The 13,527-nt window shown below is 31.6% G+C and overlaps 1 non-coding gene across 1 annotated transcript; it reads left to right on the top strand.

Annotated features, from left to right (window-relative positions):
- Positions 1 to 3,627: 3,627 nt before the first annotated feature.
- Positions 3,628 to 3,700, top strand: TRNAK-CUU (transfer RNA lysine (anticodon CUU)). The gene has a single exon. It is a non-coding gene; the product is annotated as a tRNA-Lys (tRNA).
- Positions 3,701 to 13,527: the final 9,827 nt, after the last annotated feature.

The raw sequence follows: 13,527 nt of genomic DNA, 5'->3' as shown, positions 1-13,527 counted from the left end.
CAAAGACTCCAGGGAATAGATGGAATTACCTTGTAAACTAATACCCCGATGAGAAGGAAGAAAATAAATTCAATAAAGAAACAGAAAAATATTTCTGGAATTGGGAAGGCTTGGGTCGGAGATGGCTGATTTTGGAATTTTTTTTTTTTTTAAGGCAAGGTTCTACATCATAATCGTAAGATTATGTTACTATTCATTTGTCTTAACTATATTTACCATAGACCTAACCTATTTTAATTCTTTCTTCCAGGCTAATGGTTACTTACAGGCTCCGTTAGGTTTGTTGAATAGTGGAACATCAGACGCGGTTTATATTCAAAGAAAAGATTTAAAAAGATATATATATATATATATATATATATAACTGGATGTAAAATTTGGTCCAGTACATTAAGTTCTCCCGCGAGTAGGGGTGTAAATGGAATGGGCTGGGCTGGGCTTTGGCCATCCTGACCCAAGCCTACGTCAAAAAAAATTCAGCCTATTTTGCTTACTGGCTTATTAAAGGCTTTATTTGTAGGTCAAGCCCGGCCCATTTTCAAAAATAAGAAAGCCTGACATGGCCTACAGGCCTTGTAGGCCTCCCACTATATATACTAAGCAAAAAAAACAATTGTATAGAGCAAAGAAAGTTCCATTCATGCATGCACTAGGATTTCTCATAAGAAAAAAATGACAAACAAGAAAGAGTCAACATAATACCTCAGCTGTAGAATGTATATCATAGAGGAATAGAGTCAAAGAAATGAGAAAAATAAGAAAAATACAATTACTGGATGCTGAAATAAAGTCTACAAGAGAATGTCATTCATCTAAAAATCTTTAAACCACCATCAAGACAAGGGAAAGAAGAGTATTATTGAAAGATCTTCATCAGTAACATCATAATCCAGCAAGGTACCCATTGCTCCATGGTATTAAGCTGCAACAACATGTAAAATTTAGAGACATTAGACAAGTTTTCCTTTCATAAAATAAAATAGCACAAAAAATAAGAGATATTGGTATTTGGTACTTTGTGTCTTTGTCACATAAAATAAATATTATTTTATTATTTTATTTTAATAAATTAAATAGGCCAGCCTACAAGGCTGTAGGCCGGGCTTGACAAAATTGGCCTATGGCCTATTTATTAAAAATACTTTTTTATAAGCCTAAGCCTACTCTACTTTTCTGAAAGGCCAGGCCTGGGCTGGACTCAATGTAGGCTGGGTTGGGCCAGCCTGGCCCATTTACACCCCTACCCGCGAGAACACAATTATAGTAAAAATTATAACTATATTCTCCTGGGATAACACCATTATAATATTTAGTGCACTAAGTTCTCGCAGGAGAATTTAGTGCACTTGACCGTCTAGTGACTGAATTTTCATTTTTTTCATATATATATATATATATATATATATATATATATATATATATAATATAGTTCTTAACAAGAGAAAGAATATACATATACATATTAAAATAACAATTTTAAGAAGACATGGTGGTACCTTGGAAAAGAAGAAAGATTTTCCTTTCGGAACTCTCCGAAAACCCTTTAGAAAGATTGAAGAAATGAGATCAAGAACTTTTTTTCAATACTTAAAGAAATATTTTATTTCACAGAGAGGGGGAATAGTACAGACTCATTTTCAGAAGAATTCTTAAGCATACAACTCTTGATATCCTTTATATATATTCATTATTCATATTTATAGTCACACCCAATAACTACGTACTTGAAACATAGATTTCAAAGAATCTTCTTTACTAAGACTAGTACACATTATGGGCTCCATCGTTGCATCAGTTTTAAAATAGATTTTTTGAAAAATACAATACGACAAAACTAAATAATACACTTGGCATGAAGAGAAAGATTATACTTACTACCTATTTTTTTTATTACCTCTCAATATCATTTTTTCCATTCTCAAACTCGAACTCAAAATTCTTGATTAATGAAAATAAGTTTCTTGCCACTTGAACTGGCCAGTGATTATTGGTATAAAGTTAATTATTTATGTAAACTAATAAGAAATTGTTTATGAAATTCTTGGTCTTACACTTTACGAGTCATTAATTTTATTTGCATATATCAACTCTAATTCATTATTGATGTGCTTGAGATCATTATAAATATTAACTAAAATTGAGTATAAGACATATTATTCTTATACTGATATGATATGGTATAAGTTGATTAGACGACAGGACAGACCGACAGAAAGAACAGGAAACTCAACCATTAGCTGGGTTTTGTGGCCAAGATTTTCAAGAAAGGACAATTTCTTATGCGTGAATATCCAAACAGCCCACATCCCCTGTGGTTAGATCTTCAAGTTCCCAATCAGAAAGAAAGGTGTAGTAGCTCACTGATATTTACCTTGTACTCTACAATAAAGAACAAGTTACCTACCCACTATCAAAACTGATACAAACTTTCTATATCAAATTAAACATTTCTATGTTAATGCAATTTGCCATTCGAGAGGGATATATAATATTGGGCAGTAAAGGCTTGTGCCTATTAACAGTAACTTCAGTCACTAATTTATTGATGAAATCAACCTAGGGATCAACACAAGGCGGGTCTCATTCACCTACTTAATATCAGTGGTGTTAATCACTATGTGTTGGTCAAACTCGTGAACACTGGGACCCACAGTACTCCAAGAGTTCCTGTAAAAGGTTGCATAGAATCTGTCTAGTACAGTGGATTTTAAGGGAGCTTGTGGAGATTGAACTAAGTTCGCATTTCAGACTTCTTGCTTAGTAAACAAGTCTACCATGCTAAATCATCTTCTTCCAGTGTAGTGTAGCTGAAGTTTAGTTTGGTTGATTAAGAATAGGATCCTCTCCATAATCCTGAAACATGTCCGTGTAAAAATTCATGGCAATTGGTTGAAGGGTAACAAGCTCCTTCCACCAGTGGTCGTCCTGATTCATAATCCTAATTATCAAAATTCTGTTTCTTCAACTTCTTAGCTTCTCTTTTGCTTCAATTTTATATGGTTTAAGCTTTTCATATCCTATTTTCTGTCTCGTCACTGAACCATAAACTTGGATTATTGTGAGAAATCGCATCTGCTTAATCTGATCGTGTGAATTCCTAACCTATCAAGATCCTCGAGTTATTCATAGTTCTTCAAGAACTTTTTCAATGTTTATAACAAGATTTTCTGGGACTACTTTTTGTTTGGGCTATTTATGCTTAATTGTTAAGTTTGCTTGCTGCGTTATCCTATTTGAGTGAACTCTTGGAACCAATTTGTGTTGAATTTTATATCATTCTTACTCCCTTTGAGTGTTCTTGGCCTAAACCAACAAAAATATTTAGCAAACTTTTCATTTTAATGGAAAAGAATCTACTACTATTATATGCTAAAGAAAACATCGAATTTTTTACTCTTTTTTTGGAATTTAAAGTCTTAAATTATTCTTAGTACATTTATTTATTCATCACAAATTAGTAAAAATATAAATTTTAAACAATTCAGATCAAAATATAAATTATAAATAATTAAAATTTATTTCAGATCAGCACATCTTATGCGTTTTCCATTAGATGTCAATTTTTCTGTATGAGACAAGAAACTTTATCACTAAACAAAGATTATTGATTTAGACTTCTTAATGAATGCCCGTCTAGCTCAGTTGGTAGAGCGCAAGGCTCTTAACCTTGTGGTCGTGGGTTCGAGCCCCACGGTGGGCGTTTTGTTCTTTTCAATACGTTACAGTGCATGTGCTCCGGGAAATATTTTTGGGACTGACGCTTAGAACTCTGCTTATTGCCATCTTTTTTTGAGTAAATGTGTATTGTCACTTCTTGTGACGAGACTAATCCCTTGTGTAGATTGGAGTGACGAGAATTTCTCCACTGACCCCAAAGTGCAGCTCCTTTGATTCGAACTTTATATTCTTTAGACACACTTTGATTCGAACTTTATATTCTTTAGACACACGAGCCTGAATACTTGGAGCTCAGTCCACTACCGATTGAGCTACATCTTGGGGTTTGCGTATTGTCATTTTTGTCGCGTTATTTTTTATTTTTTGTAAATTTGTCGCCTTTTAAGGATTTTAAGATAACAAGTTGTAGGGACTTTGATCAAAGTAACACCTTTTGACTAATATTTTACTGGTATGCCACCTTACATTTCGAATTTTTCAAAATGTCACGTTTCAATCTCGCTACACCAACCAGCGATATTGTCAGATGACACGTGGCGGTCAGCCATGGTGATCCATTCCCGCTGGTATGACAAGCTAGAATGGCTTGTCAATCAACCAGTCTGCACACTTTGATTCGAACTTTATATTCTTTAGACACACGAGCCTGAATACTTGGAGCTCAGTCCACTACCGATTGAGCTACATCTTGGGGTTTGCGTATTGTCATTTTTGTCGCGTTATTTTTTGTTTTTTGTAAATTTGTCGCCTTTTAAGGATTTTAAGATAACAAGTTGTAGGGACTTTGATCAAAGTAACACCTTTTGACTAATATTTTACCGGTATGCCATCTTACATTTCGAATTTTTCAAAATGCCACGTTTCAATCCCGCTACACCAACCAGCGATATTGTCAGATGACACGTGGCGGTCAGCCATGGTGATCCATTCCCGCTGGTATGACAAGCTAGAATGGCTTGTCAATCAACCAGTCTGCACACTTTGAAAAGCAAGACACGTGTCACCCTCTCACCATTCGCGCCGGTCAGCCTAGCTATATTCGTTGTACTTTCTGAAAAGCAGGACACGTGTCACCCTCTCACTATTCGCGCTAGTCAACCAAGCTAGATTTGTTGTACTTTCAGACACGTGTCAGCACCCCCTTAATCGCGCTAGGCTGCCTAGCTGGTTTGGTGCGTACTTTCACGACACGTGTCAGCACCCCCTATAATAAAAAAAGTACATTTTTATCCTATAATTTTTTATTAACACTACTAATAAAAAAATATTAAATATAAATACAAAACCTAATTACAAATTACGATAATTAACAATCCTTAAATAATATTAAACTAATTATTGTAATTAACAATAACAATGTCTCTTATCCTATAATTTGTTTATTAATAAATGTTAATAATCACAACAATATTAAAAAAATACTACCCAAATTACTAATTACAAAAATTTTACACCGTAAAATTTACTTATTCTTTTTTTGTGTGTGTGGAAATTTACTTATTCTACTAATTTATATAATAAAAAATAATTAAATTTTTATCCTATAATTTTTTATTAACAAATGGTACTAATTAATAAAATAATAAATATAATTACAAAACCTAATTACTAATTACGATAATTAATAATCCCTAAATAATATTAAACTAACTATTATAATTAACAAAACAGGTCCCTAGACATTGTTAATGTTAATTATAATAGTTAGTTTAATATTATTTAGGGAAGGTTAATTATCATAATTAGTAATTAGGTTTTGTATTTATATTTATTATTTTATTAATTAGTACCATTTTTGTTAATAAAAAATTATAGGATAAAAATTTAATTATTTTTTATTATATAAATTAGTAGAATAAGTAAATTTCCACACCAAAAAATAAAAGAATAAGTAAATTTTACGGTTTAAAATTTTTGTAATTAGTAATTTGGGTAGTATTTTTTTAATATTGTTGTGATTATTAGCATTTATTAATAAACAAATTATAGGATAAGAGACATTGTTAATGTTAATTACAATAATTAGTTTAATATTATTTAAGGATTGTTAATTATCGTAATTTGTAATTAGGTTTTGTATTTATATTTAATATTTTTTTATTAGTAGCGTTAATAAAAAATTATAGGATAAAAATGTAATTTTCTTATTATAGGGGGTGCTGACACGTGTCGTGAAAGTACGCACCAAACCAGCTAGGCAGCCCAGCGCGATTAAGGGGGTGCTGACACGTGTCTGAAAGTACAACAAATCTAGCTTGGTTGACCAGCGCGAATAGTGAGAGAGTGACACGTGTCCTGCTTTTCGGAAAGTACAGCGAATATAGCTGGGCTGACCAGCGCGAATGGTGAGAGGGTGACACGTGTCTTGCTTTTCAAAGTGTGCAGACTGGTTGATTGACAAGCCATTTTAGCTTGTCATACCAGCGGGAATGGATCACCATGGCTGACCGCCACGTGTCATCTGACAATATCGCTGGTTGGTGTAGCGGGATTGAAACGTGGCATTTTGAAAAATTCGAAATATAAGGTGGCATACCGGTAAAATATTAGTCAAAAAGTGTTACTTTGGTCAAAAGTCCCACAAGTTGTAATGTGATATTTCTTTTTATAAACTTTTCTTATCTATTATTAATATGTTGAATAAAAATCTTTATTTATTGAATTTAATTTGCATACACTTTCAAGTTTCAATGTAAATGAGTTTTGTACATTTTCGAATCGAGAACTTTAATTAAAGAAACAAAAATCTAACTAATACTTATTAGCATATTACATTATTCTCTGAATCTCTAAGTTATTAAAATAAAGTAATAAATTATAATGTTTCAAATATTAATGGGTATCAAAGTACAATTCTTGTATACTTGTTGTGCATATTCAATATCCATAAGCTATTTAACTGAAAATGACAACTAACGTAATTTGATTACAATTGTAGAATTACCATAAACATGCATCGTAAGTGATAATCAAAATCCTGCTCCTGAAAAAACAAATGAGAAAGATTTTCACCATCCTTTTAGGAATGTGATGGTTTTCACCTTGACGTCTTAGCTATAATTTGTTTGAAGAAGCTTGTCCGGAAAGTTTGGCTTTGTTCTAAGGGCCAGTACCCGCAGAGTCAGGTGTGCTTTGAGCCTTTCACATTGTTTTAATTTTATTTATTTTTTAATGGTCCACGTAGATAAAGGAGTTTGCGCTCTATATAGTATAATCCTTTTTAGTTCTTAGCCTCGAAAAGAATTGTACTAATAGAAATTACCAGTGGTTGTACTTGATTAATTTTATTTATCATTGTATTTACTTGGGGAAGGGGATTGGGCTCTAGAATTAAGAGTCAATTATGAGAAAAAAATAAAATCAAACAATAATAAGAGCCAATATATGTTATTATATATTGACTGTTTTCTGAACGAATCCTCTCTTATCCCCTGCTGTCTCTAATTTGCATACCAACTTAAACATAGCGCAATTTTTATTCTAGAACGGGACGATTGGCATGACGTGGATAATCACGTCTTCGACATTTAATGTTCAACGAGAGCTTATCTTACACCGACACTGACACGGGACACAGGATACGATACGAGTTACGACACGATACTCCGATACGTTAATTCTAAAAAAATGTTAAATTTCGATACGTTAGGACACGTTTTGATATTATTTAATATTTTTAATTTATGTAATGTATATTATATGTAGTATTCAATAATTTAACAAAAAGATAAAGCTAAACTTATAATACCCATCAATTTTGTAAAGAAACATAATATATCCAAAATGTTTATATTATCGTAATTATACTCTAACGAATTTAATAGTTGGAACTCAAAATGTAACGCAACGTAATCTTTGAACTATTTTTGAGTCTTTGCAACGAGTATTGAAGTATCGAAGTGTCGGTGAGTGTCGAAAAATGTCAGACACGACACGTCAGAATTTTTGAAGTGTCGGTGCTTCATAGACGAGAGAAACCCCTCTGATAAGCGCGAAGCAATAGAAAAATGTAAAGTTGAGTTATGAAACTCAACACTCAAAGATCGGCCTATAATTAATGAGGTCAGCCTAGTATTAGGAATGAAGAAGAGGGAAAAGAGAAATGCACACAATATAATTTTTAACATGAAAAATCTTTCAAATGATGAAAGATAAAAACCATAGATCTTGTTATAAAAAAAAAAAAAAATCATAGATCTATTCTAGGAAATCTTTCACTATAACAAATTAAAATAAAAAAATCTTTCCTAATATATCACTAGAAGATTACACAAAGTTCTTCACCCAAACAAGGATGCAATACAACTTATCTCTCCATAATGGAAGAACACTCTCTCTTTCTTGAAGATAAATTTTCAATCGATCTAACAATCTAAAAACAATTTTTGTTTTTGATTTCTTCACATTTTATAGATAGAGTAGACTCTTCGTTTCTTCTTCCAAAATCTTTTACATTTATTGGGACTGTTGTTGAGACATTGAGCTTTGTGCATTCAATGCTCACCAGCCAAAGCATTAAAAGAGAAACAACACCTAACAAATCTTCCCCTTTTGACTTTAACTTGGCAAGTTGTCACCCCGGCGTCAATCTTCAAACTTCCTTGTTCGCACTCATTTTGTTATCACTTCATTAATTCACCTCGTTATGAATCTTGTTGAGCTAAAGGTGCTTTCATTATATTACATCCCAGATCCAGAGATAATTAATGAACATCAATGTGTTTTCACAAGGAAAGGAAAGTAGAGTTCTTTATCAGGTAAATGATGGCTTTTTGACCCTTATAACCTTTAATTAATAATTAATTACCAATTTGACCTTCATTTAAAACTAATTCAAAAATTTAACCCCTTCAGAAAACATAACACCAATCTGCCACTGTTTGACCGTTGACCATGAAGCCTACCCGGGTACACCCCTCCCTACCTGGTATTTTTTGAAATTTTTATCTACCCGGGTAGAGAGGGGTGTACCCGGGTAGAGTTCTTGAATCTGGAAAAATGGTTGAATTAGTTACCCGGGTAAGAAGGGTTGTACCCGGGTAAACATCCAGAGTAGCGTTTTTATATAACCGAGATGCTAAAAAGTTTCTTTTTCCAATTCATATTCTCCTCGGATTTATATTTCTATCAGGTTAATGAAAACGCAAAAAATTGAAGCACCTTCTGATTACAGAAAACAAAATGAAATTAGTAAAAAATTAATACAACATTACCATGTAATTGTATCCCCTAGTTTCTCTAATCTTCCTTAACTCTTCATCGTTCTCATAATCATTTGGATTCAGCTTCCAGTATAAGAGTCCCAATTCTGCAAAACTCACCATTTTTCTGCAACGTCACAACTAAGTAAAACTATAGATAGATAGAGAGAGAGAGTAATGACCTGCTAATTGGTTGATGGAAACAAATTCATTAGGGCTGCCATGGTGAGGAAGCCTTGGATCTTCGTTGCTATCGTCCATGAACCATGCCTGTCACAGTTTTTTTCATTTATATAAAACCCCTACTCTGGATGTTTACCCGGGTACAACCCTTCTTAACCGGGTAACTAATTCAACCATTTTTCCAGATTCAAAAACTCTACCGGGTACACCCCTCTCTACCCGAGTAGATAAAAAATTTCAAAAAATACCAGGGTAGGGAGGGGTGTACCCGGGTAGGCTTCATGGTCAACGGTCAAACATGGGCAGATTGGTGTTATGTTTTCTGAAGGGGTTAAATTTTCAAATTAGTTTCAAATGAAGGTCAAATTGATAATTAATTATTAATTAAAGGTTATAAGGGTAAAAAAACGGTAAATGACACTTTGGCTGTCACACTTCAACATGTATCTGTCTTGCCTATGGATAATTTCAACTAGGAAGTTCTTCATCCACATAATTTCCTTATTTGCTTTTGTTGGTGCGATATACTTGGCTTCGATTGTTGATATGGCAATATATTTTTTGTTTTGATGGTCATGAAATGACTTTCCCTGCAAAGTTAATCAGGAGGCCTTGTCATTGACTTCCTTGAGTCAACATCTCCTTCTAGATTGGCATCCAAGTAGCTTTCTAACATCATATATATTCAATTAGTAATGTTAACTAACATGTCATTTGTAAAATAACTGGATGGTTATTTTTAGGGAAAAGTTCAAAAATTCCCTTATGGTTTACTCTTTTATTATTTATCCTTTATGCTTTTTTTCTCATCACTTACCTCTTTGTAGTTTTTTTGTAATCAAAATCAACCTTTTAACTCCATTAAAATTTAAACTAACTTGCTTATTTTACCGTTATTTTGCCTACATTAAAAGTATTAATCTATCATAAAAACCTTACATATAACGACCATCTTCTTTAATGGTACATCTTGTTTGTTTTTGTTTGTTCTCCTCAAGAAATTGATTATTTGAAGAAGATAATCAAGATATTTGTATAACACAAAAGGCAAAATAAGTGTGAACATCACAATATACAAAGTAATTATTCGACTGTCTGCCTTCACAATATAAGACAATAAGCTATCATCTTTGTTTTCATTGTTGGAAGAAATTGACTTTTTTTTTCGTTGTTGGAACAAAATTAACTTCGCAGAATTTTACAACTTTGAAGAGTATAATAATATATGAGTCCACTTCCTTCCAAACTAAGGGAGGGACTAACTATATGATGTGGATTGATGGACTCTTAAATACAAGGCAATTTGGTGCTTGTGGCCTAGATCTAATATGTCAGGGTAATAACTTTTTAAGTTGGTAAAATAGAGTAAAATTTACATGTTAATTTAATTATTAACTGTGTTAAAAGTGGATTTGGATGTAAAAAATAATAAATGAGATAAGTGATAAGAAAAAATAAGAAGCCACTAGGGTCTAGTGGTGAGAGTTTTGAGTAAATTTTTTTTTTTTTTTGGTAAATGGGTTTTGAGTAATTTATATTAAGTTATGTGTTGAATTCCTATCATTATATCCAAAAGAAAAAAAAGCTATAAGAGATTAAATGATAAAAGAATAAATTACCGAGTAATTTTTGAACTTTTCCCTTATTTTTATACACAAAACTAATCTGACTATTATAGTTTAGCTAATGGTGTGTATGTAATAATTCGTGTTTTTTGGGTTCAAATTATGGCACTCGACAATCATGTACGTTACATAGAATATTGTAAAATCAATTGAAATATAATTTATTATAAAAAATTTAAATTTTATTTCAAAAATATTTTATTTTCTATAAAAATGTTTTAATATCTAAATAAAAGTACTTTAGTATTTAAATCATAGAAATAAATATATACATCATACCTAGATGAACCTTTTTTATTACTATATTTAATTTTTTTTAATATTCCTATCTTAAGAGAATGAAAATTAGTAAAAATGCATATGAATATCTAAAGCACAACGATAAATATATATATCACTCAGTGATAAAAATTATATAAAATAATATTAATATATAAATTGTATGGATAAATACTTAAATAACTCGAGGATCGAAACTTAGTATTTACATGTAATAGCAATTTTACATGAAATCATATTAATATTTAAATTACAGGTATACGATCTTTACATATAAAAATGTGTATCCAAATTATAAAAAAATATTATATTAAAATACATAAATATTTAAATTATAAGAGTAAATATACATGAAAGCATAATAAAATCAATAGATGTTTTTATTACAAAATTATTAGACCAAATTATCTTCACTGAAAATATGAGGTTTTCTTAAAAATATTTATGTAAAATGCAGATAAAAAACCTATTCATGCATTTGATGAGCAACTTCAAAGTGGTAGGTTGTTTTTAAGTGTTTCTTTATATAGTGCATAATTTATATTTTATTATCATTTTCATTACTTATAAGTGAAGGTGATCATGTATGATAATATCATTTTGATAATCTTTTGCATCAATAATTGTCACTTGATAAAATTATTTGATATAAAAATACTATCTTATTATCATAAAAAAATTTCTCTTAAATAATCTTAATGTTCATTTTAAGCATTTTTTAAACATACAGAATTGTATTGTGTTTTGTTTTGATAATTATACTCTTAATGATTCTCAAAATCTCTTATTTAGTTATCTTTCCGCAAAAAGAAAAATGAAACTTGAAAATAGGAAACGAAATGTGGACCCCCAGATTCATAAGAAGCGTGAGCAATTCACTTTTTCCCTTTTTCGATTTGGGTGTGCTTAAAATAATAATGATCCTCCTAATTTCCTTTTTTTCGTTACGCTGCTCGCCCAAGAATATCCCTGTTATGGGAATCTAAGGGAAAGAAAAGAAAACAACAGATTTAAAAAGATTTTTCCGTAATTAGTGGCTACAAGCAACTGTTCGATTTTGTATTCTAAGGATAACTTTATCCCAACGCTTGATTAGATGCTCTTGCACTCCCACCATCAATGCAAGTTACATTCTCAAGGACGAAAACGCCCTTGCATACAAACTAGTGCGCTTTTTTTTTTTTTTTTGATGCTTAGAGTTAGAGGCTATAGAACGACAACTGAAAATTATGTTTTTTTTTGTTTTTTATTTTATTTTATTTTTACTTGTTTGTTTGACACCGCTTCTGTTTTTGCGTTTTGGGGTCTCAACAGGAAATTTTCCCAAATGAGAAAAGTGAGAGCATGTGAAGAAGGGACTTTCGTCTCAACTTTAATGAGAGACAAATAAGAACAATCAGATAATTACGAATCACCATATTTTTTATGAGAGACGCCCATTTGTCACACTCGAAACTTCATATTCTTGCTTCTGTCTCACGAATGAATTTGATTCAGTGAACAAGAAAAAGGAGATTTTAGCCTCAAGCTCGCACTTTATTAAAGTATGTGAAAGAAAACCCACCTAGACCCCCACGTTGTTAGGGACAGTGATTAAAGTGTCATGCTTGGACAAAAAAATTATCAGACTACCATACCAACAGTAAATTTTGCCAAAATGCCACGCGGCATAATTCGCTACACTGTGTAGCGAATTATGCATGCAAGTAATTCGCTACACTGTGTAGCGAAATATGCCACGTCAGAATGCACAGAACAAAAAATGCCACATGTCAAATTTTGAGAAATTTGCTATATAGGGTAGCGAATTTCTCAAAATTTGACATTTGGCATTTTTGGTTCTGACATGGCATATTTCGCTACATTGTGTAGCGAATTACTTTCATGTATAATTCGCTACACTGTGTAGCGAATTATGCCGCGTGACATTTTGGCAAAATTTACTGTTAGCGTGACAGTTTAGTAATTTTTTTTGTCCAAATGTGACAAAATGGTCACTGTTCCATCTTGTTACCATTCGTTAATTAGAACAAAAATATTGTGATTTTCAAAAAAATATATTAAAATATGATCAAAATACATGGATCGAAGGAAAATATATAATTGCGTTGAAATTTTTATAATGATAGCTATGCAGTTCTTATCCAGTCTAACTCAAATTAAATTAATTCGATAATTAATGAATTCATGGGAAATAAAAAAAAAATTCATTAATTATCCAATTAATTTTGTTTGAGCTTTTGTTTGATCCCTTTGAGGGAAATTCTACCAAAACTATTTTCTTCGTTTCAGGACACAAACTCTAAACTTGTGATTAAGAAAGAGAAACTGCACACCACTTAAGCAATGGTTGTTAGTTGATATAATGCATTTCTGTTTGCTCACTCCTGACAAGATCGCATTGCATGGGACTTTTGTTATGTTGTATGGAACGCTTTCTTCTTGATTAGTTAGAGTCGCGGAGATAGCAGAAACTATGAATATAGTATACAATTTGTAACGTTGATGCATTAATGAAAAGTTAATATTAATATTAAAGATAATTTATTATTTCTTACAAA

This window comes from Gastrolobium bilobum, unplaced genomic scaffold (assembly GCF_033153095.1).
Source record: "Gastrolobium bilobum isolate Gb01-03AN ecotype WA unplaced genomic scaffold, APGP_CSIRO_Gbil_v1 utg5789, whole genome shotgun sequence".
Taxonomy (NCBI): Eukaryota; Viridiplantae; Streptophyta; class Magnoliopsida; order Fabales; family Fabaceae; genus Gastrolobium; species Gastrolobium bilobum.
The sequence above is the reverse complement of the archived record's forward strand: the minus strand, read 5'-3'. Positions and strand labels throughout refer to the sequence as shown.